At 48.5% G+C, this 6,852-nt stretch overlaps 1 long non-coding RNA gene across 1 annotated transcript; it reads right to left on the minus strand.

Annotated features, from left to right (window-relative positions):
* Positions 1-3,243: 3,243 nt before the first annotated feature.
* On the minus strand, positions 3,244-4,176 carry LOC130383863 (uncharacterized). Its single transcript, XR_008895855.1, has 2 exons — positions 3,983-4,176; positions 3,244-3,696 (listed from the first exon to the last, which is right to left on the minus strand). It is a non-coding gene; the product is annotated as an uncharacterized LOC130383863 (long non-coding RNA).
* Between the last annotated feature and the right edge of the window lie 2,676 nt (positions 4,177-6,852).

Here is a 6,852-nt window from a genome sequence, read left to right on the forward strand (position 1 = left end):
CAGAGGATTGTGGCAGTTTCGGGTCCTCCCTTTCGGCCTCTGCAATGCACCTGCGACCTTCGAGAGGCTGATGGACAGAGTGCTCGCCGGCATCCCCCGGCAGCAGTGTATCGTCTACCTGGACGATATACTGGCACACGGGGGCTCCTTCGAGACAGCACTTGCCTCACTGCGTCAGGTTCTGGAGAGAGTAGCTGCGGCGGGCTTGAAGCTCCATCCTGATAAGTGCCATTTCCTGAGGAGAGAGGTAACTTTCCTTGGGCACAGGGTGGGGGGAGAAGGCATTAGCACCATGGAGGACAAAGTGCAAGCTGTCCAGGACTGGCCCACCCCCACTGACACCAGACAGCTGAAAAGCTTCCTCGGACTGGCGTCTTACTACAGACGCTTTGTGAGGGGCTTCTCCTGTGTGGCCGCTCCCCTGTTCCGCCTGCTACAGAAGGACAGGGAGTTTGTGTGGGCAGAGGATTGCCAGTCTGCTTTCGAGACACTCAAGGGAGCTCTCACCAAAGCCCCGGTGCTCTCCCCTCCTGACCCTGCCCTGCCCTTCATCCTGGACACGGACGCTAGTAACGTTGGCAATGGCGCCGTGCTGGCACAGGAGGGGCCGGAAGGGGAGCGGGTGGTGGCGTACTACAGCAGGACATTTAACAAAGCTGAACGCCGCTACTGCGTCACTCGTCGCGAGTTGCTGGCTATCGTTAGAGCTGTACGCCACTTCAAGTATTACCTCTGTGGCCTGCGCTTCACTGTAAGGACTGACCACTCCGCGCTCCAGTGGCTCATGTCTTTCAAGGAGCCAGAAGGGCAGGTCGCACGGTGGATCGAGGAGCTGCAGTCCTACAGCTTCAGTGTGGTGCACAGGGCAGGGGTACGCCATACTAATGCAGACGCCCTCTCCCGACGCCCCTGCAGTCAGGATGACTGCCGCTACTGTGAAAGGATGGAGAGCCGTGAGAAGGAGCTGTGCAGCCAGGAGGAGGGATGTTCTGCGGTGGAGGTGGCGTCCCCAGTCTGCTGTGAGCTCCGGGAGGTCGACACCGCAGGATGGAGACGGCAGCAGGAGGAGGACGCAGACCTTCGACCAGTGCTCCAGTGGTTGGACCAACAGCGGCGGCCCCCATGGGAAGAAGTGGCCGTTCTCTCCCTGGTCACAAAGGGACTGTGGGCTAAGTTCGAGGCCCTGCGACTGTGGGATGGCGTGCTTCAGCGGGCCTGGAAGGAACCCGCCACCGGAGAGGTGAGGTGGCAGGTGGTGGTGCCTCACTCTCTGCGTGGGGAAGTACTTCAAGCGGTCCATGGTGCCGTGGGCTTAGGGCACTTTGGGGTGACAAAGACCCTGCGTCGCCTCCGCCTTGGCTTCTACTAGGGGCAGCACAAGAGGGACGTCGAGGACTTCTGTCGCCGCTGTGATGGCTGCACAGCCCGCAAAGGCCCCACTGAAAGGTCCCATGCCCAGCTACAGCAGTTCCCTGTGGGGTCCCCTATGGAGAGGGTTGGGGTGGATGTGGTGGGCCCGCTACCCTGCACAGAGAGGGGGAACAAGTATGTCCTCACGGCCATGGACTATTTTACCAAGTGGCCGGAGGCGTACGCTCTGCCTGACCAGGGGGCGGAGACCATAGCGGACGCTTTGGTCGGGGGGATGATTAGCCGTTTTGGGGCAGCGGAGTCCATCCACAGTGACCAGGGGAGAAATTTTGAATCCCGTGTCTTTGCGGCTTTATGTAGCAGGCTGGACATGCAGAAGAGCCGTACTACCCCCCTTCACCCACAGAGTGACGGCTTGGTGGAGCGATTTCATCGCTGTATGGAGCAGCAGCTGGCCATTGTCTCGGCTGAGCATCAGCGGGACTGGGACAATCATCTGCCTCTGGTGTTAATGGCGTACAGGTCAGCTGTCCAGGAGTCGACGTCCTGCACGCCTGCTCTGCTGATGTTGGGCAGGGAGATTCGCACCCCAGCTGACCTGGCGTTTGGCCGGCCGCCCGATTCTCCCCCTGTTCCTCCCGGCCCAGAGTATGCCAGGAGACTCCAGGACCGCCTGGAGACGGCTCACTCCTTCGCCAGGGGACAGCTGCTGAGCGCAGGGGTGAGGCAGAAAAGGAACTATGATGTGCGTTCCCGTGGCAGGCACTTTGAGGCTGGGGAGCTGGTCTGGACCTACAGCCCGCAAAGAAAGAAGGGAAGATGCCCAAAGCTCGATAGCGAGTGGATCGGGCCATGCAGGGTCCTTGAGAGGATGGGGGAGGTGGTGTACAGGGTCCAGCTACCACCTCGGGGAAGGAGGGTGGCTCTCCACAGAGACCGGTTGGCTCCTTATCGAGGCACCGCCACCCCTCAACCTACTCCAGCGAGCCCTGCAGCTCCCCGCACCGGTGCGAATGGGCCCCGGACACGCACACCTCAGTGTTCTGGCCCTGGGTCCCCACCTAACCCTATCCTTGTCTCCCCTCCCTGTCGATCACCACAGTCAGCAACTTGGCCCCCAGCCCCGCCCCTCCCATTCCCCCTGCCCGCCCCCGGGCCTGACACTCGTGGGCCCCTCTCGCCCCCAGGCGCTTCTCCCCAGCCCCCCGTGGCCCCAACGCGGCCTCGTAGGGAGAGGAGAGCGCCGGGTCGCTTCCGAGACTTTGTTTGTTCCCTCGAGGACGAGGAACTTTGAAGGGGGGAGGCAATGTAGCGACCCTGGGACAGTTGAATGGTTTGTGTGTTGTGTGTTGCATTGTATTTCGTTGTCCGTTGTGCCAGTTGTTCTGTGTGCATGTATTGTAATGTTATTCTTGTCGATCAGCGTGGGGGGCGAATCGTTGGGTCGGCTGGGGGGGGGGCCTTGGAGGAGCAGGAGGGTGGGGGCCTGCACGCGAGTGAGACCGTGTTGCCGGGGTAACCGGGGTTTGTTTGGGTCCGGTTTTTCAGCTGTTGGTTCAATGTTGTTACAATGTTACGGGTTTCGGTTACCTGGTTTTTGGTCCATTAAAAACTACCTTCAACTAATGACTCGACATGATTATGTCACCGGCGAGGTCGTTACAATATAGAGAATCATCGGGGGATAAGTAACCTGTACTTCCATGGTCGGTAAACAATGCGACTTCGATCGCTCGCTTATGACGCTACAATGCTAACATTGCTAAGAAACAAGATTATTTCTTCATCCGGTACGTCATGAAGTAGGGCGTGGCTATGGACCCATGATGCGGAAGCATGGATGTTTCCCAATGTCAAGGAAGCATGCTCAACCATGTGTAACCGATGTCTTTCTGCGTTGTGTCTTGTATCTTTGAGTGAGGCACACACAGGAGTCGAGTACTGGAGGTTTATTCTTTCCAAAGGAGACAAAACAACACGGGCGTCACACACAATCCGGGATATCACTCTCCACTCAGCTCCGTGCATCAGCGCTCACTCACGCTAGCTTAATATATCCTGTGACTTTCAATGAATACATGTAGGGAATAAATTATAAAAATGTAAACAAAGCATAAAATGATCTCAAATAAATAAATTAAATATAAAGACAGTATATTAAATATATACACTAATAAAGGAAATAAAATATAATAGAGAATTGTCATTTTCCTCACACTCATTTTACATATTTTACCATAAACAAAGACACATAACAGGCATACCTTTCCAAAGGAGACAAAACAACACGGGCGTCACACACAATCCGGGATATCACTCTCCACTCTACAAAACAAAGGAAGCAAACAATTGACCACACATACCGGATAAAACAACCGCATTTGAAATATCAAGGCGGGAAAAAAACTAAGCTACCACCGGCTCAAGCTAGGTTACGAGTTAATCAAAATCCTAACTTCCAACAGTTCAATTAAATTGTCTACGCACCAGAGTTTCTCCCGCGTGCCTAAAAGCACGTCTCAAAGCAGTGTGAACCGCCACAGCCGTTCAAGGGCAACAAACAAGGGGTTAACATAAAAATCTAACGGAGAGAGACACAAACGGAACCCACCAGCTCCGTGCATCAGCGCTCACTGACGCTAGACACACAGGTGCAACGCCAAACCACTCCCCAGGGAAACAAAAGGCATGCCATACGGAACAACGAAATCAACTTACTTAGGAACCAATATTTGGTGGAGTTCACAATAAAAAAGGTATGAACAATGATAAAAAAATAAAACAAAATCAAATTAAATTTAGCTCGGCTACACATGGTGTTGAGCACATGTGCTCAACGGCCGCCCTTTTAAGGACGCTACGTCATAGAACGCCGACAAGCACTGTTCCAATGTTGAGGACACTCGAAAACCGCGCCATTTTTAGGGCCCTATGAAATCCGCGATAACGAAAACGCGGACGGAATCACGGAATTGGACAATAAAAACGGAATAAACTGATATATATTTTTTTTTTATTAAGCAGGAAAGTATTAAAAGTAACAAAGTTACAATTTAAAACGGGCCTGTCTTAGTAAAATAACTGATTTCCAGCAGGTTCCTGTTCTTCAGCACATATAACATGCAACAGGGACAAGGCACATCAGACGTCACATTTACAATATGCAGCGGAATGCAGCGGAATGCAGCGGAATTCGCCATTATTTTGGTGAAATTCAGTTTCGAGGGAAAAGGGAAACAACACAGGTGACATTAACGTCACTGAATGTTTAGCAGTCACTCGCACAACAATGTTAAAAAAAAATCCCCGGTCCACCACGCAAACAATAGGTCCCGCTCCTAACAAGAAGCCGAAGAAGAAGTTGAAGCGCCCGTAATTCGGTTCTAACCCCAAATTCAGAGCCGAACAATATCCAAAACACTTCTATCACTCAGGTGTTTTGTAGAATATGTCAACATACTATCGATTGGAAACGCAAAGATACGTGCGATGACCACTTGAAGTCAAAAATCCATATGAAAAACAATGAACGCCGTAGCCAGGGCACGCCCCTTCAAACAACAATTTGAGTTTATAATAAAATAGTTTAGAAGCACTTTAATATTTATGTCATGTTTTTATTTGAAGCACTAAAAACAGTGCAATGTTGTGATGTTTTAATAAATGTAGTCTTCTATCTGATTAAATTGTATTCGTTCGCACTTATTTGACACTCGTTCTGATGATTTTAAGTGTAAAAACGGAATTAATGAAAATTAAAACGGAAAAAACGGAATTTGGAAAAAAACAAAACGGAATTTGGAAAAAAATAAAACGGATTTCATATGGCCTTACATTTTTGCGTCCTTTGTTTTTGAGAATTCCGAGAATTTTCAAGGATGCATCGCTGCATCCTAGACGAGCCAAAACTACCCACAATTCTCTGCGTTCACTGGGCGGGTTCTTGAAAATGGCAGCGCAGTACACGTTCAAATGAAGTGAAGTTATATTAGTTTTCAGAAATATTTTGTGCCGTATTGCTTTTTATAGATTCATCATGTTAATGCAAATAATCAAGCCTAAAGACCTGTGCCACTTTTCAAACGTTTTTGCAACTTAATGATACGTTGCTATATTTTGCATGGACGTAGCTGGTGTTAAACACCACTGTCACCAATGTCAATTTACTCGCTCACAAGATTACATTATTTATGTACCAATTTATGTTTGTGTTGAATCGTTTTTTTTAGGGTCAGCCCAGCAAACGGAGGCTTTTGTGCGCCTTAGGGTGGCGCACAAATATTTGTTTACCGGTGGAAGGGATAGTGCCACTATCCAATGTTGTAAAATGAATGCACAACCGATCATTTGCAATGTTTGTAATTTTTAATGAACGTATATAATTGTATTTTATATGATATACTTATGTGTTCAAAGCACTGGTAGATTGTAGGCATATATGAATGAATGAATCAGATCAGTTAAATAATATATCCAAATAAATACACGTTTATCATCTCTTTCTTTGTCTTTTCCCCCCTGCATAATAGTAATCAACCGTACTGTAAATGTGACGCATGAATTAAGTTCTAAGACAATTTCACTTAGTTTTATTAAAATTGAATGGATTTTCCTTTTAATAAAGACGATTCTATCAACCGCAACAAAGCTTTTGTGACTTCCCCAAAGAGGCTCCATGCGAAGGAGACATGACCGCATTCATAACAGACAAAAGTCAAATAAATATCGATCAGCTTGATTGCTGCCATGTTTTATTCATAAGCGCACATGTGTTTACAAGCGGAAACGCAGTATTAAAAAGCGGAAGCGCTTCCACACTACAAGTCGTTCCAAAGTCTGAACGTTACAAACGCTAGGAAGTACTCGAGCTAGCACTCTAGTCTCATCTCCATAGGACGCGACTAGCAAGGACGCGTCCTAGCAAGGCTGCAGCCTTCCCTTTGGGAAATAGTTGTCTCTCCTTGATGTTGCCCTGCGCCATTGGCCGTTTTTCAATTCCTAGCACGCGTACTACGGACTCGATGACTTGCAAGTACGTACTTGGCAAGTCCGTACTTCAAGCACAGACTTGCGAGCACGCGAGTACGTACCTGCAATTGGAACAGCAGCGGACTCGATGACGTCACCACCTCTGCTTGTCCGTTAACTGTGCTATGGCCTCATTTAGGCATATACTACTGAACAATATAAACAAATGATATAAAACAAATCCCAGCCTCTTTCATTTTCAAATAGTATGTAAATATTCTGAATGAATAAAAATTGAAAAGATATGCGTGTCCTGTCATGTGTATAAGCTATACACACACGACTTTATATATATATATTTATATATTATCTTATATTATTATTATTATATTATACATTATATAAATATATATATAAGTTAAGAGTAACTTAAGCTACAGATGTGCGTCTTCTCCAAATTGTCCGCCATCGTACTGCTGCGAGTGCGAAATGCATCCTGGGATTTATAGCGGT

This window comes from Gadus chalcogrammus, chromosome 6, assembly GCF_026213295.1.
Source record: "Gadus chalcogrammus isolate NIFS_2021 chromosome 6, NIFS_Gcha_1.0, whole genome shotgun sequence".
Lineage (NCBI taxonomy): Eukaryota > Metazoa > Chordata > Actinopteri > Gadiformes > Gadidae > Gadus > Gadus chalcogrammus.